Source organism: Callithrix jacchus, chromosome 13, assembly GCF_049354715.1.
Source record: "Callithrix jacchus isolate 240 chromosome 13, calJac240_pri, whole genome shotgun sequence".
NCBI lineage: Eukaryota > Metazoa > Chordata > Mammalia > Primates > Cebidae > Callithrix > Callithrix jacchus.
In genome coordinates, this window is record NC_133514.1 from 103,514,771 (window position 1) to 103,541,398 (window position 26,628).

Below are 26,628 nucleotides of genomic sequence, written 5' to 3' on the forward strand. Positions count from 1 at the left end.
TCCTATTGATGGGACCTAGTAGAAATGGGCTACAACACAATATGTGTTATGTAAGACAATATCTAGTGATGAATTAGCTCATACGATGCTGGTTAGACCTGCTGTGAAAAGGGAAATGAATCCTAGGGCTCAGAGTATTGCAGGAGATCATTTGATGTTACTGCTGTGCAGGGTAGCTAATCAGCTAAGGACCTTGATACCAGTAGGGAGAGCAATAATTATGGTAGTAAAGGTGAAGCATGCTCGTGTGTCTCTATCTATTCCCACTGTAAATATATGGTGAGCCCATATGATAAATCCTAAGAAAGCCAGTTGATGTTATGGCTCATACTATGCCCATATATCCCAATAGTTCCCTTTTTCCAGAGTAATATTACAATAAGGGAGATTATTTCAAAGCCTGGCAGGATAAGGTGGCCAAAGAATCAGAATAAACGTTGATACAAGACAGGGTCACCCCTTCCAGTGGGGTCAAAGAAAGTAGTGTTGAGGTTATGGTCAGTTAATAGTATGGTAATACTGATAGCTAGGACTGGGAGACAAAGGAGTAAAAGGATTGCGGTAATGAGGACTGCTCAGTTGAAAAGGGATGTTTGATGTTGGGATATGGCTGGGGGTTTTATGTTTATAATTGTGGTAATAAAGTTAAAAATGGCCCCTAACATAGAAGAAACTCCTGCCAAGTGGAGCAAGAGGATGGTTAGATCCACAGAGGCTCCTGCATGTGTCAGGTTTCCTACTAAAGGGGCATAAACTGTTCAGCCAATCCCAGAGCCAGGTTCTACTATTGCGGATGTAAGTAGGTGTAGGAAAGAGTGGGGGAGAAGTCTGACGCTCATATTATTTATGAGTTTATTATAATTATTTAAAAATGATTTTATTAATCATTTAAGGAAATCATTTAATAAAAGTTTTATTAAAACTTTTCAGAGGAAAGGTTTTAATTTTCAGGGTAAAACTGGAACTGCCAAAAAGAAAACAGAGACACACACACACATAGGCACACCTAAACTCAGACTGGTTACAAAGAAGGACGTGTCAGTCTTTCTTATTGCATTTGATGCAATGTGCAATTTTATGAAGGACTAAAGTACTTAGGCCTTGCCATGTGCAACATTATGTAGCACATTGCATGTTGCAAGGATAGTACAAACAGTTCCCATATACCTCAAGCCCAGTTTCTTCTAATAACATCTTACATTACTACATTACTACGATACATTTTATGCTTTCTTTCTGTTGCATTTTATTTGAGGAATGTTTCTTGGTAAACATTTTACCTTAAGTAAAGTAGGCAAGTACTTTAGTCCCATAGAACATTGCATATTGCATCAAATTTATTTTTTACAATGATTGGAAGATTATCTATACTTGGGAAACACTACTGGTTTTCTGATTTTGCTTTGTGATTCCTTGTAGTGCAAGCAGGCAAATAATAAACAACTGTGTGGAGGAGCCAAATGACATATTTCAGATGGTCAATTTAATACACATTTTACTGAAAGCTTTCTTTCAAGGGCTAAAAGATATTGATTAAATTTGATGACATCTTAAGTCACATATATAAAACGTTTATAAAATCCTTCAACTTGATCCTAAAGATCAAACTTACATCAACAGCAGCACACTCAGCTACTTAAATATCTCATATGTAATGTGTAGCTTTAAATACCGCTAAGTTGGAATAAATATAACGTAGTATTCAATAAAAAATTCAAAGAGAGTAAAATAAATTTGATGAAATCACATTGAAATAATAATACTAAGAAAACTGCTGAGTGATAAGTAAATGAAAATCCTGGTTCTTGAAAATGTCATTGCAATACACAAGCCTTTGGTGAGGACAATTAAGACAGATAGGGAATAGAAATTCAAGCATTAAACAAAGAATATTCCCAGAATATGGAGCATTTCTCATGATTAATGAATACTAATGAGAATATCTTGGTAAAAGAAGTGCTAACTTTTAAAGATAGCTTAAATTACCAAAATAGAATGAAAAAGCAAAAGATTATTTGAGTAGAATAACTATGCTTCACATTTGAGCAGGCTGCCTGTAAAAAGCTGGGCTTAGAAAGTTTAATATGTGGCTTTACACAGACTTGTAAGGCTTAGTCTGCGCTGTACTACATGGCAGGCATTTTAGATTGTAAAAGTGGAATACTTGCTGTTTTTTGCCATTAAAGTCACATAACACTAATTTCCAAGATGAAAAAGACATTGTTATGTATTAAATTGTTTCTCCAAAAAGAGATGTTGAAATTCTAATCCCCAGTACCTCGGAATGCAATTATTTGGAAATCAAGTAATTGCAGATAGAATTAGTTAATTTAAGGTAAGGTCGTACTGCAGTAGGTTAGGGCCTTAGTCCAGTGTGACAGGTGTCTTTAGAACAAAAGGAAAATGTTGGGAGGCCATGGTGGATGGATCACTTGAGGTCAGGAGTTCGAGATCGGCCTGGCCAGCATGGTGAGACCCTGTCTCTAGTAAAAATATAAAAAATTAGCCAGGCGTGATGGCAGGTGCCTGTAATAGCAGCTACTTGGGAGGCTGAAGCAGGAGGATCACTGAAACCCTGGAGGTGGAAGTTGCAGTGAGCCATGATTGTGCCACTCCACTCCAGTTTGAGTGACACAGCAAGGCTCAAAAAATAATTAAATAAAGAATAAAAGGAAAATGAAAATGATTTGAAGACAGATACACAGGGGAAATCTTTTGTGAAGATAGTGGCGAGATTGGAGTTATGTCGCTGCAAAACAAGGAACGCCAAAGATTGCTGGTGATGCTGAAGGCGAAGAGAAAGGCATTTGCCCCACAGCTTTGAGAGACTGTGATCCTGCAACACCTCAGTGTCAAATTTCCGGCCTCCAGAACTGTGCGACGATGAACTTTTGTTGTTTTAAAACACTCAGTTAGTGGTACTTAGTTATGGTGTGCCAGGAAACTAATACAAACATCATTAAGAAGAAAATTTTGAACCAATTTTATGCATCAATATAATTGTAAAAATAAAAGAAAAATGATAAATCTACTCTATCAATGTATTAAAAGGATAACATATACAAGTATTGTGTTCACAGAAATATAAATTTAATATTAGTAAATATATTCATGTAAATTTTCACCGCAATAGATCAGGAGAAAATGTCTGCTTGATTCCCTAAAGCTGAGAAGGGCCAAGCCTCTGAGTCTGTTGCCAACATCCTCAGTGTGACTGGCAGGGATGGGATCTGGGAGGACTCCAGCAGTTGTTCCCACCGGACTCCTTATAGATGTCCGCCTGCAAGGCTTGGCATTCAGAGAAAACTGAAAATTCAGCAAAAGTACAAGAAATTACTATGGAGGGAAAAAGAGGGCCTATATCCCACTGGAATCCCAAATTACAGATTGATAATACTCAGAACATCTGAGACAGCAGCTGAAGAGGAAAGACTCAGGAAGCAACTTAGCAAAGTTGTCCAGCCTTTGCCAGAAGAACAATGTGGCATTAACCAAGCTTTGTCTGAAGAACACCTTACCATTGACCAGCTTCAGCCAGAAGAGCAATGTAGCAAAATGGGCAAACTCCGTTACCGTTTAAAAAACAAAAAATGAAAGAAACATCAAACCACAAATCACAAGCAGAATGTGAACAGGTAAAAGCTAAGCATGCTGCTAAGAAACAAGAAATGCAAAAATAAAATGGAGGAGAAGAGCTCAAAGATTCCTAAAGACAGAAGAAAATGCAAGTGTTTCAAATATTGAACAAAGAGACAAGAAAGGGCCAACCAAACTTGAATTTATAAATGAAGTATCTTTTTCATAAAACATATAAAAATAAATTAAATTTTGCTCTTAATAAAGCGTTAAGACATCTGCTATTTGAATTATTTTGTATAAGTAATGTGCCTGCTAACAGTTAACTAAACTTGTCAACATAAACTGTATTGCCTAGCTAGATTAAATACAAAATGTCCAAATATTTTTGCTTTTGTAAAAGAGACTTTTTTCTTTTTATTAGAGACAGAGTCTTTAGTCACAGGCTAGACTGCAGTGGCGTGATCATAGCTCATTGTGTCCTTGAACTCCTATCCTCAGGAGACCCTCCCGCCTTAGCCTCCTGAGTACTTAAAACTACAGGCTGGTGCCAGCAAACCTGGCTATTTAAAACACTTTTTTTGTAGAGACAGGGTCTCACTTTGTTGCTCAGACTGGTTTCTAACTCCTGGCCTCAAGCAATTTTCCCCTTGGTGTCCCCAAGTGTTGGGGTGAGCCCAGCACCCAGTCAGAAAATTTTCTACATTTGCTTTAAATAATATAATTTGTTTATTATTTATTTACTTAAGGAAGACTTACCTGAAGAACTAAAAGAGCTTTCTTCTGTTTGAGAGATAAGCTCAACACATAATAGGAAAGCACAAGCAGAATGTGAACATTCTTAACCGTACTTTTCATCTGAGCATGTGTGGAGCATCTGAGAATGTGAACATTCAAAGCTAAGCATGTTTTCGTATTATAGGAAATTCAAAGGAAATAAAATGTTTTGAAAATCAAGGTGCAGGGCTTTCCATGATACATTTCAATTTTTCAGTACAGTAATCAGCTTTTATGCTTTTAAAATTCATTTTAATGACAGGGAAGGCAAAGACTCCCTTTTTACTTTATTTTGAATTAGGTATATATTGCAGGGAAATGGATTTTCCAGAAACCCGAGAGCAGAATACCTAGATGCTGAAACAACCTTCTTTTTTTCATATAATGATGTAGTGGTGTTCATAGAGCACAATTTGGTACAGAACTCAGAGAGTCTAATTGGAAGTTCACAGCTTCTTGGTCTAAGCATATAGCTTGTTAGTGTTAAAATATATGAGTTAACAAAAATATAAAATACCTAGAAGCAAGCAACAACGATTGTGCAGAACTTACATAGGACAGCATGTGCTCGTATATGTATATGTGAGTGTATATATGAACTGAGAGTAAACAAAGTAATGCTGAGAGAAATAAAATAATTCATAAAATGAGAGAGTTCTCTAAAACATTTAATTTATAATTCCAAAACAGTGTTTTACGTATGCATGCACCTTGGGTCAGGAATAGACCAGAGACAGTAAAAAGGAAAAAAATATGTTATTTGCTTCTCTTTCACTTCTCCCTTTTTTCTGCAGAGAGGTCTTACCATATCTGATTCCTGACTCCACACATGCTCAGATGAAAAGTGCGGTTAAGTAATGAGGCTCTACGGCAATCGGGTTTAACGCTTACTTCTTTGGTTTAGGCTCTGCACTATATACTTTACAAATATCATTGGTTTAATCTTCAAAACAACCAATTTCAAAAATGAAAAAGCTGAAAGCGCACAGTTTTTGTCCACAGTTATCCACAAAGTTATTAGAGAGTGTTTTGTTTTGTTTTAATACGGAAGGGCTCACAAGTTTTTAAAGCAATAGTAACAAAAAATTACCTTTAAAAAGTATCTGTAAGTAGATTATCTAGCAAAGAAATATTTTGAGGTGGGTGTGCCAGTTATCAATTTGTTGCCTTTCAGCTCCAGAAATACCTTCCTACACTTACTCTGTAATAAAAGACAGACATACCTTTAGTGTTTCTCCTTTACAGTGAGAACATTATTAAGCTTTCTTAGGAGAAAGTGAGGGAGGAAATTTGTAGGAGGAAGAAGCTTCTCCTGCTGGTACCTACAACAGCACACTTGGTCTGCAGTGTGGGTGGGAAGGGATCTGGTGTGGCTGTGACCCAGGTTGCGATTCCTTAGTGACTTTGAAATCTTGATCCAGGCTGGTGAGCACCTTCCTGCGGCCTTCGACAGAAATGCTGTACCTGGCACCCCCACTTTCTCTGCACATATGGGCACTCAGCCATGAGCTGAGGCTCACACAAACCCTGGAAACTTACTGTGTGCCTCACCAGCTATTGCAGACCAGCTCAGACTTGGACAAAGCAGTGACCCTTGGTATCTTCCAGTGAATTGGAACTGTACCTTCATGAGGAAGTCTGATCTCTATCAATAGGAAGAGGGACTCTTTTTAAGATGTTTTTTCCTTGGGTATGCTCCCTCAGCCCTTGCATACTATGTGGAATTCTACTGTATTTCATAATTACTCTTATTATAGTTTAATAATTTTTTACATTTAATGCTCCTTGTTTAAATCACTGTATGGTTTCAGTACACTGATAAAACCCAGACTGATACTTGTGGATGCCTTGTATTTTTTTATTGCATTTTAGGTTTTGGGGTACATGTGAAGAACATGCAAGATAGTTGCATAGGTACACATGTGGCAGTGTGTTTTGCTGCCTTCATTCTCTTCACCTATATCTAGCATTTCTCCCCATGCTCTCTCCCCAACTCCCCACTGCCCGCTGTCCTTCGCCTATTCCCCCCAACAGACCCCAGTGTGTAGTGCTCCCCTCCCTGTATCCATGTGTTCTCACTGTTTAACACCCACCTATGAGTGAGAACATGCGGTATTTCATTTTCTGTTCTTGTGTCAGTTTGCTGAGAATGATGGTCTTCAGGTTCATCCATGTCCCTACAAAGGACACGGACTCATCGTTTTTGATGGCTGCATAATAGTCCATGGTGTATATGTGCCAAATTTTCCCTGTCCAGTCTATCATCGATGGGCATTTGGGTTGGTTCCAGGTCTTTGCTATTGTAAACAGTGCTGCAATGAACATTTGTGTGCATGTGTCCTTATAGTAGAATGATTTATAGTCCTCTGGATGCCTTGTTTTTAATATAAAATTCAATGAACTCTGTGATAAGCACTGGGCTGCTTCATGTTAACCATAGGCTTTCAATGTTATATATAAAAGTGACCACAAAGAATATAAATTGTTCCAAGTTATGTTTTAGATTAATTTTTGAAGTTTATTTTCTACTATCTTGTGAATTTTTCAGTCAGCTCTAACTTCATACCTTTCCCAGCTGTCAGGAATCTCAATATCAATCTCTTAATATTTCTAACACCACATATTGTGTCCAGGATTCCTGGGGGAGATACAGAGCTGTCCAGTAAGGGCTCTTGTAAGAGTAGGGCTCCTACTATTTTCTGGTAGGGTGGCATTTCAGTATTTTCATAACCTATTTGACATTTTAGAATGTTGAATATAAGCCCAGATTATTATTCATACTCTGTCCCTGTAGGGAAATACATGAATTTTGAATAAGCAGGAGGAAAGAAAATGAAGTTTAAATTTGTTCAAGTACACCTTAATTAAGTAATAGAAGATATACCACAGAGCCTAATGAAGAGTACATTAATGAAAATAAAACAAATATCCAGATGAACAAAATCTTTTGTTATTGCCATTTTTAGTTACAAGACATTGATATTTTCTAAAATTTAATCTTTATAAATTTTCTGAAAAAACAACATTTTTTCCAGTATAAGGTTCTTAACTCTCTTACAAGAACACAGCAAGCCCTGACGTATACGACTCTGTCCTTCCTATATTCTTTAATAACCCATGAACACCACATCCTTAGCAAGAAGAACTCAGGCATCCAAGAGAAGGAAAAACTCTTTTCTTAGATAAGCTATAGATGTATTTCTATTGTCTATTAGAAAAAAACTGGTTCTTAGGAAAGTCATTGATGATTTGCCGCAATTAATTTAGAAATTTCTTTGTTGAAAACAGGAAAATAGAAAATAATTCATTGCATTAACAAGAATAACAATCATCTATTTTTATATCAGATCAAATTATGAAGGCCAGAAGGCTGACTCATAGGATGAAACTCATCAATGACACACACCTCTCTAGCAAAGGAAAACATCCATTTCATTTCACTCATATTCTGATATTGCCATTTGATGAAACTGAAGATTAATGTCAGTCAAAAAAAAGCAAACATTCAATTTGTGAGGTTTTCACTTACGTACTTCAGTTGAGGTGAGCTAACAACCACTTTGCTACTAACATAAAGCTATCAATAAATCATGCACCCAGAAATAAGGTGTGCATTTGAAGTAATGTTATCTGTCATATATATTGTTTCCTAAATCCAGGTTCTTAGTAGTAGATGGAAATGTCAGCAAGCAGCCAGTAGTGGGCATGTTTTTGAAATAGCTGATCACTTTTAATGCTCTGCACTATTAACTCATATACACTATTTCCTGGAATTGTGTAAATGCTATCTATTTGTTGTCTTGTGAATGTGGTTTTGTGAGGAGTCCTCGTATGGTGTTTCCTGAAATTCAGTCTTAGAGCTATCAGTCTCACCACATTACAGTGATAAAATTGTTTCTGTTACTTCTCATCCTACTGCTTTATCCAAGTATATTACCAAAGGGTGATATGCTCCATTTATGACCATATCCGCTTTTATCAGCCATTTACCATAGATAAGTGGTTATATTCCCACAGTAGTCCCATTTACTTACTTTATAGATTTTTAGGTCCCTGCAAACATCAAAAAGTTTCCTGTATAACAATAATTGTAGAGTCTATAGAAGCAAGGCTTTTTAGTTATTAGTGACTTCACAGAGTCATCAGTTTCTGTAACTTTTTAGTGTGCTCCTACTTTAAGAGTGAGTAATTTAGGCATTCACACTGGCTTGATTCATAGACAGAATAAATGTTTCTGAATTCATGAGTCAGAAACTCTGACCACACATTTTTATGCATATAACCATTTATTTCCCATGACACCACTGCTGGACAAGGATATTGGAAATATGATACTGGGATTTTAATCGGAGCTGTCCCATTTGCTACCCATGTGAGTCTCATCTTCTTTCAACCTCATCTTTAAAGTGAAGTAAACGGTACCACTCTTGCAGAGTTGTTTTGAAAGTTAAATGAAATCTTGTAGCATGTGAAATATATGTTCCTCACAGCAGTGACGAGAAATTAGGCTAAGCCTACTGGCATAGGACAGTGTCTCTATCTGATCCCTGTAGCAGCCAAAACTTAGCCTGTCACCACAAGACATTTCCCTGTTCTACACTGGCTAATAAAAAGGTAATTAGCATATTATAATGATTACTATAATATTATTAGGAAGAATAAAGATAAGATATTCAATTTATAATGTATGCCACATATTGTTCAAGCCCTTTTCTATTTAGTGTGCACTAGGAATGAACTTCCATGACTTTGCTGTGCAGCAGCATTGTTGATAGCTGATATAATCTACTGTCAGCTGAATCTAAGCTACTTGTGAAGAAGACCTACAGTCATCTCTCATATTCTCAGGGGATTGATTCTAGGGCTTCCCACACATACCAAGATCTGTGGATGCTCAAGTCTCTTACATAAAATGGTCTACTTTTTGCACATAACCTATGTACATTTTCTCCCATACTTTAAATCTCTAGATTATTTATGGCACCTACTAAAATGTAAATGCTATGTAAATAGTTGTTACACCATATTTTTATTGGCATTTTTAATACTTTGTTACTGCTCTTTATTGTTTTTCAAATATTTTCAATTTGCAGTTGGTTGCATCATGGATACAGAATCTGCAGACTTAGGGGCCAACGATACTTTTCATTTCTTTATATTCTCCAGCTTACCTTCACATAGTAGTTACCCAGGACAGACCTTGAAACTCATGAAAGGTAACAAGATTTCAAGCTGTTTTCTCCCCATCTCTTGAGAACTCTGTAAACAGAGAAGACAGAGTTGTGGTGCAAACATGCCTGACAATGTCTGGGGTGTTGATAACCACAGGCAAAGTTAGGGTACACTCCAGTGACACTTCTGCCTCCTAATATTTGGGGAACTTTCTTTTCCACTCATCTTCTTGCCCTTGACTATCACATTTATATAATAGGCATATATTCAAATATAATGAGTATTATGCTGTCAATTAAAGTAGAATGGTTTAATTTGGGATGAGAATAAATCTAAATCATTATACATTTTTTTTCAGTTAGGCATAGGAAGGTATCAAGATGTGTATTTTTTCACTCTGAAATGAGTCTTCTTGTTTCTAATAAAAAAGAGATAATTCTAAAATAAAAGATGAAACCCTCTTCATTGTATGACTTTTACTGTTATTAATTTTTAAAAACCATAATTTAGTTTTTATTATTTTTATATGTGCTTATTAAAAGGTGAAAGAATTAATGTTGATGGCTCCAGAGATTTAGGAGTGAGTGGAAGGGAATCCTCTCCCATTACAAATAATTAAACATTGAATAAAATGTAAAACACATTCTTAAAATATACAGCTGATTAAAAAAAAAAAAAAAACAGAAAAAAAAAGAAAACCTGTTGAGTGTTGGAAATGTATAAGACCTTGATCCAGAGCAGGAGGCTAGAGTTAATGATGCCATAATCTCAGAAAGTGAAAATAGGAAGAAACAGAAATAGAAGCAGACCCTAAAAGTTTGGAGCAACGGTTCTGACCCCGTAGGGATCTTTGATCTTTTAAGTGTAGGAATTGAATCCAGGAACTCTAAATAAAGTTACATAGCTAAGACCTTGAGGTGGTGCCTACTCTGTGAAAATAAAACTAGAAAAATATCTTCCAACTAGCCTGGAGAAGCTGAAAGAGCTTGCATTTTGCCTGAGGTACAGGCTCACATTGAGGACAGGGGTGCCTTTTAAAATAGAAAACGTCAAAAAATGTGACACATATAATATATGTGAAATGTATGTTCCTTGAAGCAGTGACAAGAATGAGAGTGACAATTTCCTACACCATTTGTATACCAAAAGTGATATAATTCAATAAATCAATAAAGTGACTAGCTTTCAGCATAGAATCTTAAAATAAACATGAAGGGTATTGGAAGTGAAAGAGAAACACTAAAATCATACCATTTGTGGTATAGGAAATCAAACTGAAAGAATAAACATAAAAAGTGATCCCTTCTGAAAACTATGAGGTATGGTAGCAGAAACAAATAGAAAACTGTACTATAAGGCATACTCCTCAAATTGAGGACACGTGAGATTCTCGTCTGGGAAAAAAAATTGCACAAAAGATGAGGTCGATATGAAAAAATCATAAGAACATGACAAAATGAATCACCATAAGAGTGTATAGAAGATGCACAAATGTGAATTTGTGTTTTATTTAATGTACTAGATAACAAAATCTTAAATAGACTATAATTCAGAATCTTAAGAATATTAATAACCTAAAAATGCCACCAAATAAAATATAGGTCCACTAAAGAAAGAACCTCAGTATTCCCTCAGTATTCTCAGATCATGACAGAGAAAGTTTTGCTAAACATAGACTCAAAATTCAAAATTAGAAAATAATCTGTCATGCATGAGTGAGTAGAAACTGAAGATACCCATTTGAACTCTTAAGAACTTTAGATAATGTAGGTTCTTATGAATTATAAAAGACAACTTCTGTTTTTAAATGTAATAGAAGACAGAACATAAAATATGAGAAGACAACAAAATACAATTTAAAAGACCAGTGTATTGACCATATTAAATGTTTGATTTGGGTCACCCAAAAGAGAGGAGTAAATTTGACATAGCTCAATGAATCAATAAAATGACTATCTTTCAGCACAGAAACTTAAAAGTGAAGGGTATTGGAAGTTAAAGGAACACTAAAAGCACAAAGAATGTGGAGCTAAAGTAGTGCTTATTGGTAAATGTATAGCTGTATACATCTACATTAAGAAGAAAGGCTTAAAATCAATAACAAAATAGTTCACCATTAGCTAGAGAAACAAGAGCAGATTAAAACTGAAGCTAAGAGAAAAAAGACAATACTATTGACTAGCAGAGAAATAAGTGAAATCAAGATTAAGATACAATAGAGAAAGTAAATAAACCAACAACTCAACAACATTCACAGATCTTAGGTAGCCTGACTAAGAAAAAAAATCCTCAAATTACAAAAATCAGGAATAAAATGAATATCACAATAGAACTTACAGATAAAAAAATTAAATTAGCTGAGTGTGGTGGCATATTTCTGTAGTCCCAGCTACCTTGGAGGCTGAGGTGGTAGGATTACTTGAGTCTGGGAGATGGAGGGTGCAGTGAGCTATGATCATACCACTGCTCTCCAGCCTGGGTGAGTGAGACTGTTTCAAATTAAAAAAAAAAAAAAAAGATTGAAAAAAATACCATAAACATTGTATGGTAATAATACAAATGTAATAAAATAGGTAAAATGAACAAATACCTAGAAGGACATAGCTACCAAAACTAATCTCCCCCCAGATATTAAATTTAAATAGACTTATAGCATATATAGACATTTAATTGGCTATTGAAATTATAAAAATTCATACTGGACTTTTTTTCCAGAAATTGGCTAGGATTCTAAAATTCACATGGAAAAACAAAGGATCCCAAAGAACAAACAAACAAATATACTGATAAAGGAGAACAAAACTGGAAGTCTTACACCTGCTGCTTTCAAACTTCACTGCAAAGCTACAGTAATTAAGACAGCCTGCTACTGGCATAAGAAGAGACACGTAGATAAATGAAATAAAATCGACAGCCCAGAAATAAACCTTTTTGTGTATAATTAATTGATTTTCAACAAGAATGCTTAGACTATTAAATGAAGTAAAATAGTTTTTCTTCAACAAATAATGCCAAGGACAACTGAATATTTATGCAAAATAATCAAGTTGGACCCTTATCTCTCACTATCGCCAAAATCAACTCCAAATGAATAACAAATCCATGTGTAAGAACAAAAACTCTTGGAATAAAACTCTAAAGTTTGTGACTTTGAGTTAGTTATCTTAGATATGACACTTAGGCTATATATTGTACTTCATCAAATTATGCTTCAAAGGACACCAGCAATAAAGTCAAAGGACAACTCCCAAAATGTCAGAAAATATGTGCAAATGACGTAACTAATAAGGGACTGAAATCCAAAATGCATAAAGACCTATCACAACTCAATTATAAAAAGACAACCCAATTTTTAAAATGAACAAAAGATTTGAAAGATTATTTCTCCACGGAGATATACAATTCAACAATAAGTACTGAAAAAATGCTCAAGTCAATTAGATAGCATTTCCTTCCTGCTAAGATGCCTAAAATGAAAAGACAATAACAAGTCTTGGCAACAATGTGGAGAAACTGGATCAGCACATTGCTGATGGGGCTGTAAAACAGTGCCACAACCTTGGAAAACAGTTTAACAATTCCTCAAACTGTTAAACATGTAGTTATCTTTATAACCCAGCAATTCCAATTCAAATATATATGCCCAACAGAGAGGAAAACATGTCTACATAAAAGCTTGTACAGGAATGTTCATAGCAGCAGCATTCATACTAGCCAAGAACGTATAAACAAATCAAAACATGGTATATCCATACATGTGAAATTATATGGCAGTAAAACAAAATGAAGTATTGATATTTGCTATAACAGATGAACTTGGAAAACGTTATACTAAATAAATGAAGCTAGTTATGAAAGAGTACATATTGCATGATCTCATTTATATAAAATATTCAGAATAGACTAATCCGTAAAGACAGAAAGAAAGATAGTGGTTGCCAAGGACTGGGAGTTAGGGTAGGGAGAATGAGGAGTGATTGCTAGTGTATGTAAGTTTTTTTGGTGTTGAGGGTTATAAAAATGTCCTCTAATGGATACTAGTGATGATTGCATAACACTATGAATATTCTAAAAAGCACTGAATTGAGTTTTAGAGGGAGCAAAGGGAAGGCAGAAGCAGAGGAAGAGGAAGAGACAGAAGAGTTAAGGAGAGGGAAGGATGGAGGGTTTGGAGGAAGGGATGGACCTTAAAAACAACACAGAGAGAAATTACGGTACATCTAAAACTAATGACAACTAGAATGACAGCTGACTTCACATCAGTAGGAATAAAAGAAAAATTATGAAAAATATATGTATATGTGTATGATAGAGATGGCACTATAAAAAATAAAATAGGGAAAGGATGGATTGTTCTTTAAAAATTACTGCTCATTATCTAGCTATTTACGTGACTTGAAACTTAAAACTGGACCCCTGTTCACAACATAGGGAAAATTTAAAGACTAAAATTTAAAAAGCAAACTTTTAAAATTTAAAATTATAATATATATATTATATAACTAAAATATTTTCTCTATAAACTTTATAAACATTATATATTGTGTTGTGCAGATATCAAATCCTGAAGCAAACATGCAGGATGTTTTTAATATCTGGGTAGTAAGTACCTAATTACCTTATTGTTCCCTGTACTTTCACTGTGCTTGAAATCTTTTCTAATTAAAAATAAATATGTAAAACTTTCTTTTTAACCTCAAAAAAATGAAAAATATCACATGCTTCTGGGATTATTAAGAATTAATTAAGCAAGCATAGGTTACCTTTCAATAAGTTTAGTACATATTTAAGGAAGGGATTTTTTTGGTGTTTGTTTTTGTCCTCCAGCTCTGAGAAGTTAGTTTCCAAATTAAATGAATTGATTGAAAATAACTTTGATGTCCTAAGATGCTCTTAAAAGACTGGGAAAGCAATTATCATTAAAATGACAATTTCTAAAATAATATTGATCTGTCTCTCTACATATTCTTACCCCTCACTAAATCTGTGGCTGGGAACTCACTAAGATCATCATTTTACATTTTATATCTACTAGAATATTTATTGTTTTTAGGATGACTATATGGGCATTATAGGAAAATAAATTTGCAATTATAAATAGCAGTTATCACTACTATTTACCAAGTACTATTTATTAAATAACCAATTTACTAATACTAAAATATTTTTAAAAGTTACAATATCCATAGCAACTAGAATAGTAAATAGCATGGAATAATTAATTGGTAACTAATTTTTTATTGGTAAATATCAAGTACCTGCTCAGCTGGGAGACCCCACCCAGGCAGCACTGAAGGTAGTAAGAGGCAGACACCCACAGAGAACAGCAAAGTGGATCTGTCCCAGCAGCCTACCGAGCTGAGAGTCTCAGGGGCTGACAGCATTCCAGGCTGAAGGACCCAAGCAGATTCTCATCCACATATTTATTCTCTCTCAAACAGGTGATTCTTATTCATAAACAGGTGTTCCATATTTACTCATAACGCAAAAATATTCCAAGTGGGCAGCTGATATCCGCCTACCACTAATTACAAATTAAAAGGTATTTTCCACAAAGGAGCCACGAGGGCAAGGCAAACTTAATGTTTCTTGACACGTAAATGAGTAAATGAACACATACTGGGCTACTATTTCATTTCATCTTCAGGATAATCTTTAAGGAAAGTATTAATCTCTAGGAGGTTAATGAGGTTTTCCAATTTACCCAATTTCACACTAAGCCATTGCATCTTTTACAGCTACCTCTCAAACTGTCCTCCAATGAAAACACAAAGGTCCTTTCCCCAAGGAGCAAGGGTGGCTGTGGATAGGTCGGCAGTAAAATCCCGGATTGGGCTGTTTTTTCTAGTGGGTAGCAATACTGGACCTCCAAAGGTTACCGGAATCGGGTTTCTCATTTCTTTCCTTTGAGTTCATGATAGAGGAATTTGGGGATTTTCTCTTTGGAGACACTATACTCTCATTTCTGTATTCTGTTTTCTCAATAAATAAAAAACAAACACCAGAGTTTCTTTGTTTCCATTTGCTATTGTTTCCTGGGAATATATCTCCCTGAGGAACTCATGATGTTAAGTGCATGGAGTCAAGTGGGCCCTGTGATTTCAGACAATGACCTCTCTCAAGATTATTATGAATCTCAAGCTAAGTGTTACTCTGTTAAATCACATTCAATTGAGTAATGCAACTTTCAGGCAGCTTTAATTTCAGAGAATTTTATTAGATTAGGCAATTGTTCTTCCTGTTCATATTTTATATCATGTGTAAAGTAAAAGTATAAGCCATCAATTTCACTTATTTTGCGTTGTGATTCATCTAACAAGGAGAGAACAAATTTGAGAGACCATTTAATTTTACTATACAAAGTTGTTTTAAATATGCAAATAGAAGATTATTGCATACAATGCCAAGGGATATAAATTGGAATTTTTGAAAAGTAAAAAATCAGAATCCCTACAAACTCAGGAAAATGATTTTGCCATATGTGTATCATTTTAACCAAGCCAAGGCTGGACTGAGCATCAATGAAGCGCTATGTATAGGAACATACCGCCATTCATAGGAAGAGCTCTAAATGATTTATAGGCATCATTATTCTTTCTGTTTGTCAAAGGGAGAAACAAATGCTCACCAAGTCTAAATAACTTTTCATATATCAGAGTAACTAAAAGGAGAAATCAAACTAACACAATGTACTCTTGTGTTGCAAGCTGAGGTTCTCATCAGATTGTTTCACTTTTAAACTCTGTTATCTCTGACTCCAAGAAGTTTATCATAAAATGTCAATTTTATTATCTCTTTCTCCTACTTAAAACATTCAATGACTCTCCCACTTATTTTAGCATTCAAGTCAAGGCTATCTACAGACTGACCTCAGCTTACGTATTCAGGCTGATTTCTCACTAATTGATTTCTGTTTGTTTTCTTGTATATTGTATATAGTTTTATCTTCCTAAATGGTGTGCCTTAAGGTCTTTTACTTTTATTTTTTTGCTTCTACTACTTTATCAAGAATAACTTTGCCCTAGAAATATTGACTCCTTCCTATTTTAATTTTACAACTTGCAAAATGAAATTGATATTTTCCTTTCTGACATGTTATTAAGATGAAATGAGGCAATGTGTAGGAAAGTTCTTGAGAAAGAAGAAAGCACTTTTGAACTGTAAGTTATAATTATTTGCTGTCATTCAAATCCTAGTGCAAACCCTCCTTGTTTGAATAGTTTTTCTTGTTCATTTTAGGTCATAGTGATGACAGTAACAATTAATACTTCAGACCAATTACTACAGGTTAGACACATTTCAACTGCTTCACATATTTTAATGTATTTGCTCTTCATAACAGTCTTTAGAAGTAGTTCATATTCTCAATCCCCAATTTGAGGTTGAAGAAACTGAGTCTCAAAGAGGTCAAGAACTTCTTTGAGTCATTTACATATCTACTAAGTGATGGAAGAGTAATTTAGATCATTGCCATCTGATGTGGTTTGCCTGTATCCTCACCCAAATCTCATCTTGAATTTAAGCTCCTGTAATTCCCACGTGTTGTGGTAAGGACCCAGTAGGAGGTAATTGAATCATGGGGGCAGGTCTTTCCTGTGCTGTTCTCGTGACAGTGAATAAGTCTCACGAGATCTGATGGTTTTATAAGGGGGAGTTTCCCCGCCAAGCTCTTTCTGCCTGCTGCCGTCCACTTAGGAGGTGACTTGTTCCTCCTTGCCTTCCACCATGATTGTGAGGCCTCCCCAGCCATGTGGAACTGTGAGTCCATTAAATCTCTTCCTTGTATAAATTACCCAGTCTTGGGTATGTCTTTATTAAGCTGCATGCAAATGGACTAATACATCATCTAACTTGAATGCCTTATTCAGAATTGTAATGTCAATGTAATCTGTGCTACTCACGTTTGCATTTAAACACGTGATATAAGACTGCTGCAACTATTATTATTTATCTCCATAATAAGTTTATAAATTCCTTGAGAAGAAAATCACATTGCTTTTTATTTTAGGTAACCCACATGACAGAGTGTGTAGTGTATGCTTATTGATTACTTTACAAATTTAACCAAATCAGGGAAAGATCCTATCTGAGGTGGAGTTTCCTGGAAAGTGGGTTATAAAACTGAAAAATAAGTGTGGGAAGGTTATGGGAGATCACTTTGTGGAATAACATCTGTGAAGGAGTGAAGGAAAGAGCAATGGTTAGAGGGAGAAGATTAACTGCAATGTGGTCACAACAAAAGCCTCGGCAAATGCCAAGGAGGAATCGGAGTTGGGACAATAGGACTAGTATTCTGTATCCTTGTCTCTACCAGTCATTGTGTATGGGCTTTCTTGCACCCCTAATCTCAGGAAGTGGGTGAGCTTGAGTAAAGCAGCACTGTCTGGCCAAAATGACTCAGCTGTAAGCCATTAGCTGCAAACACTCCAGCAGCTGGGAGCCAGCGTGCCCCACTGTTCTCTCCAGATGATCTCTTGTACCACTCAGATCCACTTGCTTTGTATGATAAGGTTACAGTATCTAAAAATAGTTTCTCTAGGACTCCAGTTGGTCTCATTTCTTCGGAGTCTTACAAGAGTCATACTGGTATGTTCTGAAGCCAATCTCACGGCCATCATTCATCAACTCCTTCGACTCTAGATTCCTTTCACTCACAGCAGACAATTCTCTTGACCTGATGCAGCAGCCCAGATCTTCATTAAGCCTCTGAAATCCTGTTCACAAAGCCCTTAGCACACTGTGGCTGCTGCCCTTGTCCATTTACCGTCAAATTCCAGCAAGGGAGTTGAAAGAGGTAACCCATGGTATTGCCTAGATGCTAAGCATATTATTCCCTTCTCCCATTTTACCTTCTCCTGATGATCTAATTGCCAGGATGGTTAATCCTTTCTTTGCTTCTGGGTTTTATGGCATAAGAAGCTTGAAGTAACCAGAAAACAGCTGCAGTTTAATGGGTATCCTGCTGTGTGCCTTGATTAAAGCAGTTTCTCTTTGGGAACTAGGAACTCTGAGCCTGCAAAGACCAAGCTGTGAAGCGGGAAGCAGAAAATCCCTAGTGGTTCTGAGAGTGAGAGTAAGTGGGCCCCTTATATCCCATGCTTCCTGAACCCATGTATTCTATGTAATGGTGACAATGTACCATAGGAGGGTTGCTGGGTTTTGCTGGATACTTTCTCCTGAAGGATGCTGCTGCTCTGTCATCACAGGGTGTAACTCTTAGCTGCCCCTCGGCAGGGCCTCCACCAGGTTTTTCCATTGCTACATTATAGGCTGGGAGCTGCTTAGTTATGCAAATGGATGATGTGAACTTGGATCCCATGGTTGCATCCTACTGCGCCTCCTTTGCTACATAAAGTGAGTTATTCAGCCTGAGACAATGTTCTGCGGAGTCCTGTGTTAACTACAACAAAATCTTCTCTGAGAGTGGTGCTGATGAATGCCCTGTCATCAGAAAAGGAAAAACCATACCTGGCATATATATCTCTCCTGGCATATATGTCTTTCTTGGCATATCTGTCTTTCCTGGCTTGTATGTCTCTCCGGGCATATGTGTCTGTCTCTCCTGGGTTATATATCTATCTCTCCTGACATATCAGTCTCTCCTGGCATATATGTTTCTCCTTGCTTATATGTCTCTCCTGGTATCATTATATATATATATATATATATATATATATATATATATATATATAAATGTATATGTGCATCTCTTGGGATATATATCTCTCTCTCCTGGCATACATGTTTCTCCTTGCTTATATGTCTCTCCTGGTATCATTATATATATATATATATATATATATATATATATATATATATATATGTCTCTCCTGGTATCATTATATATATATAAATGTATATGTGCATCTCTTGGGATATATATCTCTCTCCTGGCATACATGTTTCTCCTTGCTTATATGTCTCTCCTGGTATCATTATATATATATATAAATGTATATGTACATCTCTTGGGGTATATATCTCTCTCTCCTGGCATATATGTTTCTCCTTGCTCCTTTGAGGGGAGTAGCCACTGAACTAATGTATTCGATATGAAGATTTTTTTAAAAATACATTATAATTCTAGCAATCTAGGAAGAGAAATAGTCATTAAAATTAAAAATTACAAGACACTATGAATGATGAGCTAAGTTCATGCAAGAAAGAATTGATCTCTTGTGGTTGAGGATTTAGAAAAGTGGAGGTACATAGGATGGACATTTTAATCAGTTGGTATGTTCCTGATGAAGTGAACGTGGATGTGAGGAAAACGAAGTGTCCTTACTGATTCGGCATATGTGTACATATGCATGCCCAGTCCAAATTAGGCCCCAGTAGTCTCCAATCTCGTTGTTTTCACTGTGAAACATTCTGCTTAAAAAATCCTCAGGAGTGCCTAGAACTGAGTAGGTCATTAAGAAAAGTGATGTCTACTCATTGTTCCCCAAATTGAAAATACTGCATTCTTAAGGTTGAAAATGGTTTGTGGGAATTTTAGTAATAAGAGATTGCCAGAAAAGTGAAGCTCACTGAAATATAATATTTGTTTCATTCAGAATTCTATTCTATGATTACAAAATCATTTTCTGCTAAATTTGGTTTTGAGCCTCAGTTTTGTTTTCTAATATCTCGCCTGAACTTGGATTTTGAAGACTCTGTAATAATTGTAGATGCTGAATACAATATTTAATTATGACTCTCCACCTCAGAAAAGTAAAATTATGTCTCTGGAGACTCTAATTAGTACGTAAAACAGATTTAGCAAAAAAAGAAAATGACAAAGAATAGAAATCACCTCTTTTGCGCAGTTTCTTGTTTTGAATGAGACATGCAATCTTTTTGGTCTTATGCCAAAAATGGATTTATAATTTTCATTAGAATCATAAAGTGTTAAATATATTTAATTAAAGGAAATATGTGATTCAAAATATCCATAAAAAAAGAAATATGGAATTTCAAAAAATACAAATAAATAGTTTAAGATTAATTATATAATATTTAGAATGCATACATTTAACCTTAAATGGCAACATTTGAATAGACAAGGGAGACGGTAATTTGTCATAATTTTTTCATTTATTTCACAACTCAGCATACATGAACTTAAGTAAAAATATTTAAAAATATAAAAATCAGATAATGCTTGGTTTATAAGAGTTTGTGTCAAAATTAAACTTTATAAATAAAATGTTATAATTTTTACATGTGGACTTTAATTTCTGAAATTATACAAGTAGATTGTGCTTATTTTTATAGTTTAACCAATATGGAAATCTATAAAAATACTAATCACTGTATAATTTTAATTCCTTGGAATTTGCTCTTTGATTTCTAAATAACCAATTCTACTATTTTCATTAAAATGCACTCATTTTCTTTTGTATTTCCTTTCTCTTTTCAAAAATATCTCTCACTGGATATACTTAAACTACAACTTTATTTTGTCTTTTACATCTCTAATATTTACCAGAGTCATATACATGATGTATTGTTTAAATGATTCCATTTTAAAAACTATGTAATATTAAATGATATTAAGCTACCACTAATTATTTAACCATTTTCAACTTGATGGAAGAGGAGTTGTTTCTCATTTTTTGTCACTAGACACCTGTGTAACAGATGCCTTATAGATTTTGCACAGTGGAAAGACATTCCGTCTCTCAATATTTTAACTGCAAATATTCTTTAGAGTATAAGGAGAGAGAAAGAACAGATAAGCCTACTTTGAACCATCAAAACAAGACAGATATGAGCAACAGCAATCTCTCAAGGAATCCAAGAAAAAAAATTTGTAGAATAGAAATAACCATGGTAATTTTATACATTTTGAATGCTGACAGATACTATGCTATTTCCCAAAAAAATGTAAAAATGAACAACAATGTGTAAGGAAAATATGTTTACTTGGTAACAGAAAATGTGGCATGAACAGAAGTAACAAGCAATGGCATTAAGTTCGATCACCCACATACTGTGTACAGTTGCTTTCACTTACATGAACAAGTTTAGTCTTCACAACGACCTCAGAGTTTCTTCTCAGGAGGGTGGTAGAGTCCAAAGTTTGGAGATGAGATAACTGCTCTTGGAAGGTTTTAAATTATTTTGCAGGCCATGAGTAGTAGAAGTGAGTTCGAGCTCATTTCTGTCTGACTCTTGAGCCTTCGTTTTCCGAGGACTGATTCTGAGATACTATTTGAAAAGGCTAATAAGGCTATACTTCAGATTCGTAGTTTTTCACTAGATGGGATGACGATACATCTTGCGTGTCCAGGACAGTTCTGGTTTATGCCTGTCACAGTTTCTATTAGTGTCCCTTTCAGTCTCAGAGTGTTGAAATGAAAGGTGATATATTTGTCTTACTTAAAGAGGACCTTCCCAGGTAAATTGCCAGGGTAGGAGGTTACACAACTGTTGAGAGATGAGAGATCACCAGGTGTGATCACAGAGGAAGAGTAATGGAGTGCCAAAAACAGAAAAGTGCAAATTATATTCTTGTTTCACTTTACTAAGTTTGCCTGAGACTTTGGTTGGGAAGGAATTTCGTTTTGTTTTGTTTTGAGACAGAGTGTCACTCTGTCACCAGGCTGGAGTGCATTGGCGGGATCTCAACTTACTGCAGCCTCCGACTCCCTGGTTCAAGTGATTCTCATGCCTCAGTCTCCCAAGTAGCTGGGACTACAGGCACATGCCACCATGCCCAGCTAATTTTTATATTTTTAGTAGAGTTGGGTTTTCACCATGTTGGCCAGGGTGATCTCAATCTCCTGACCTCTTCCTGCCTCAGCCTCCCAAGGGAAGGGATTTTACCTAAGCCTGAGATAATGGAAAACTGTCTGGTCTGGGTTCTGGGGCTTCCGGACTTAGCCTGCATGTGCGTGGCTCTCAGATGTCTGACAAGAGGGTGACACATTCTCACAAATAACTTTGGAGGATGATAGAACATGCTCTGTGGAGAAATAAAGGAGAGATGATTGATTTCAGTGGAGCAAGAGAAAAACTATATTTATAGGTACAAGATGACTTGGGAGCAATTGGGAACTTGTGCTGAATATTAATAGTTTGGTATGATTTTGACTTGAGGAGAATTAAGAACACTCATATTATTCAAAGGACACTAGATTTTAAATACTCGCATCAAAAAATTAGTGTTACAAACAAATTGAGGCCAATATGTGCCATCCCCAGGAAGGGAAAATGTATACTACCAAACGCATTATAAATCTCACTTACTGATTGTTTTAATAATTTGTGATTTTTCCCACAGTTATTTTCTAGTTGACAAATAAAAATTGTATATATTTATTATTTACACATGTTTAAAAATATACATTGGGAAATGGCTAAATCAAGCTAATCAACATATGCATCATTGCACATACCTGTCACTTTTCACCTTTAAAAGGCAACTCAGAAGTAGAGAATGGAATGGTAGTTATCAGTGGCTTTGAAAAGACAGGGGAGATTTGAATGTGTTGGTCAAAAGGCATAACATTTCTGTTAGACAGGAGGAATAAATTCAAACGATTCGTCATACAACATGGTGACTACAGTAATAACAATGTATTGGCCGGGCGTGGTGGCTCACGCCTGTAATCCCAGCACTTTGGGAGGCCGAGGTGGGTGGATCACGAGGTTAAGAGATCGAGACCATCCTGGTCAACATGGGGAAACCCATCTCTACTAAAAATACAAAAAATTAGCTGGGCACGGTGGCGCATGCCTGTAATCCCAGCTACTCAGGAGGCTGAGGCAGGAGAATTGCCTGAACCCAGGAGACGGAGGTTGCGGTGAGCCGAGATCACGCCATTGCACTCCAGCTTGGGTAATAAGAGTGAAACTCCATCTAAAATTAAAAATTAAAAAGAAATAACAATGTATTGCATTCTTAAACATTTCTAAAGAAGTGGATTTTAACTTGTCTCATGACAAAGTCATTTTATTATTTCACTATCCTGTAATATCCATTTAAGAGTGATAGAGTAATCTGATTTTCCTATAATGGAAGAGAAAAAACAGAATTTTGAATATCAAATTGTCAAAAAACACTTTTTTTCCCTTAGTCTTGTAAACAAAGTGAAAGTAACTGATCCCATTGAGTTAATTCCCTGAATTTCATATCTGTAAGCTTCTTACAGCAGATTGTAAATACAATAGTGCCCTCTATGGCTCAATCTCTGTGCAGAATTTCAGCTTTTGAAATGAAGGCAAAACTGTTCTTGCATTTATGACTGATCTCCAAATAACAAAAGTAGTTATATACTGTTTTAATCTAAGTTATGTAAATCTGAATATGCTGTACTTTTAAAATAAATATATTTTCTGGCCTCTTAAGAAAGTGGATGTAAAAAAAATAGGGTCCTGGAAAAATGTGAAGGTGTATACAGTATATTTACATATTATTTCTATATTTCCAAAGCTGTATGTGAATTACAAAAAAAAATTGGAATTCTCTTCTTTAAAAATGTAATCTCTAAAGTTTCTAATTTGTTTGGAACTAATGGAACTAGATTTTCAGAAAGATTCCTCTGATATTAAAATCTTTCTCTGAGACCATGCCACTCTCCAGTTGCTAGCTATTGTTACTCATATTCATTATTTAATATCTTATTCTATTTAGAAATAGTATACTTTTCTGGATGATTTCTTCTACTAAAGTGACATAGCAGGTTCATTTGACAGATTCAATTTTTAACAACAAATGTACTTCATTAATTTTTATTAAGGATTTTGATGTGTGATTAAGAGACATATTAAGCAAAACCAATTCAGTTAGTTCAGAATGTGGGTGCATTTTCATTGTGGCCGAATCTATATGTATCAACAGTTTCTATTAGATGTGAAACTTCCTTCTTATCTTTAGAGACACTGTTTTCATAGCTAAACCCGCCAGTTCCTTCAGAAGCAGTTCAGAGATGTAAGTGAATTTAGGAAAACAAAAAGAGATAATGGATTCATTCCAGATTATTATTAGGTGCTTAATATATCTCACCACGTCTCTGGGAACTGGAGCTACAGAAATGAATAAGCTCGAGAACATCACAGTTCTTATGGGGAGCTGAGATGGGGGTGTCCAGACGATAAACAGATAAAGAACACAATTGATTTTATACTTTCCAGTTCCTTTGAATGTCCTGAGGATTTCAACCATAGTGTCATGACAGAGAATGATGGGTCAGGATGGTGAGGAAGAGTAGACATTTTAGATTGGAGGCTGTTAGAAGACAATGCTGAGATGAGAAGACATATAAATACCCAGTGTTACATCAATGCTAATAGTGTGGGAATTATTTCAGGACTATTTTTGTTATTCTCTGCTCCACGAGGATGAAAGCCAGGAAAAAGTGAACACTGATATGTGGAAAACTGAAGATTATAAATGGTTGTCATTTTTAATATTTCACCATTGGATTTAACATTTACTAATTCCTTGGTGACATACAGATTTTAAAAAGCAAAGAGAGAAATGCCAAGCTATCATATACTTCTTTTTGAAGAGCTGAACTAACTAAATCCTCCAAAAGTGAAAGTGTCAGATTTCTTCCATTGGAATCTAATATAACATGAATCTCAAAAATTTTTTAAGTATAAATCTAATCCTGAATACTACTTCTTTTGGCCATGAAATCTTATCAAAGATTTTATTTATCTTCTACATATAAATTAATAAAAGTAAAGATACAATATGTGACACCACATATATATTTAACAAAAGGAAGTGGAAACTGTTGCTGTGGAGAAAATAGTAGCACTGTGACACTATGGTTTGCTTGGTTTCCTGCTTAGAGGGTGATCTGAATTGCAGGCATGGGAAGAAAGCACTTAAACATTGCTCACAAGCAAACTGACACAAAAACAGAAAATGAAACACCGCATATTCTCACTCATAGGCGGGTGATGAAAAATGAGAACACATGGACACAGAGAGGGGAGTACTAAACACTGGGGTCTATTGGGGGGAAAAGGGGAGGGCCAGTGGGAGGGGGAGGTGGGGAGGGATAGCCTGGGGAGAAATGCCAAATGTGGGTGAAGGGGTGAAAGCAAAGAGAACACGCTGCCATGTGTGTACCTATGCAACTGCATTGCATGCTCTGCACAAGTACCCAAAAACCTAAAATGCAATAAAAAAATAAGAAAAAAAAAAAAAAAGAGAAGGAAATAGGTCTTTGGGGAAACTTAGGTAGGTAGAAATCTTGAAAAGGAGTCTCACAATAGAGTGAGGTGCCCATCAAAAAACAAATCAAGAAATCTGCATAAATTGTCTATGGGTAGTGGGCCATAACATGCACAACTTGAAACTGCACCAGGGAGATAAAGAATTCACACAGGGTAGAGACATATTAGAAATCCCATCAGCCGAAGTGGAGACTATATAAGGATCATGTAGTCCTTAGTTATAGTGTTGATTATACTTAGAATGATGGCTATTCTAGACCTGCCCTACCAAGGCTTTAAAAACAGATCTCAAAGGCATCAAACCAATACACACGTAGATTAATGACCAGAAAAAGCAAAACCACTGTGTAAAGAAAAAAAAATGTAACATTCAGAATATATTGGATCCAGTTATCACTGGACATACCAGGAAACAGAAAAATATAACACAAAGCTGAAAGAAAAATAGGTCAATAGAAATAGACCCAGAAATGAAAGATATGCATATGTGTATATTAAGAGAGCTATTTTAGGTGACTGAAGTATTTAAAAAAAAGATATATATATATATATATATAATTGCGTTTTAGGTTTTGGGGCACACGTGAAGAACATGCAGCATTGTTGCATAGGTACATACATGGCAATGTGGTTTGCTGCCTTCCTCCCCATCACCTATATCTGGCATTAATTCCCATGTTATCCCTCCCCAACTCCCCACTGCCTGCTGTCCCTTTCTTAGTTTCCCCCCAACAGACCTCAGTGTGTGATGCTCCCCTCCCTGTGTCCATGTGTTCTGATTGTTCAACACCCGCCTATGAGTGAAAACATGCGGTGTTTGATTTTCTCTTCTTGTGTCAGTTTGCTGAGAATGATGGTTTCCAGATTCATCCATATCCCTACAAAGGACACAAACTCATCATTTTTTATGGCTGCATAGTATTCCAC

At 35.6% G+C, this 26,628-nt stretch overlaps 2 long non-coding RNA genes across 4 annotated transcripts in view; one reads left to right on the top strand and one right to left on the bottom strand.

Moving 5' to 3' along the window:
* LOC144578885 (uncharacterized) overlaps positions 1–26,628 on the top strand; it is a 436,319-nt gene that overhangs the window by 334,080 nt on the left and 75,611 nt on the right. The window lies entirely within an intron of this gene.
* Positions 1,712–21,819, bottom strand: LOC100895251 (uncharacterized). The gene is made up of 3 exons (XR_613408.5): positions 21,524–21,819; positions 9,525–9,612; positions 1,712–3,306 (listed from the first exon to the last, which is right to left on the bottom strand). It is a non-coding gene; the product is annotated as an uncharacterized LOC100895251 (long non-coding RNA).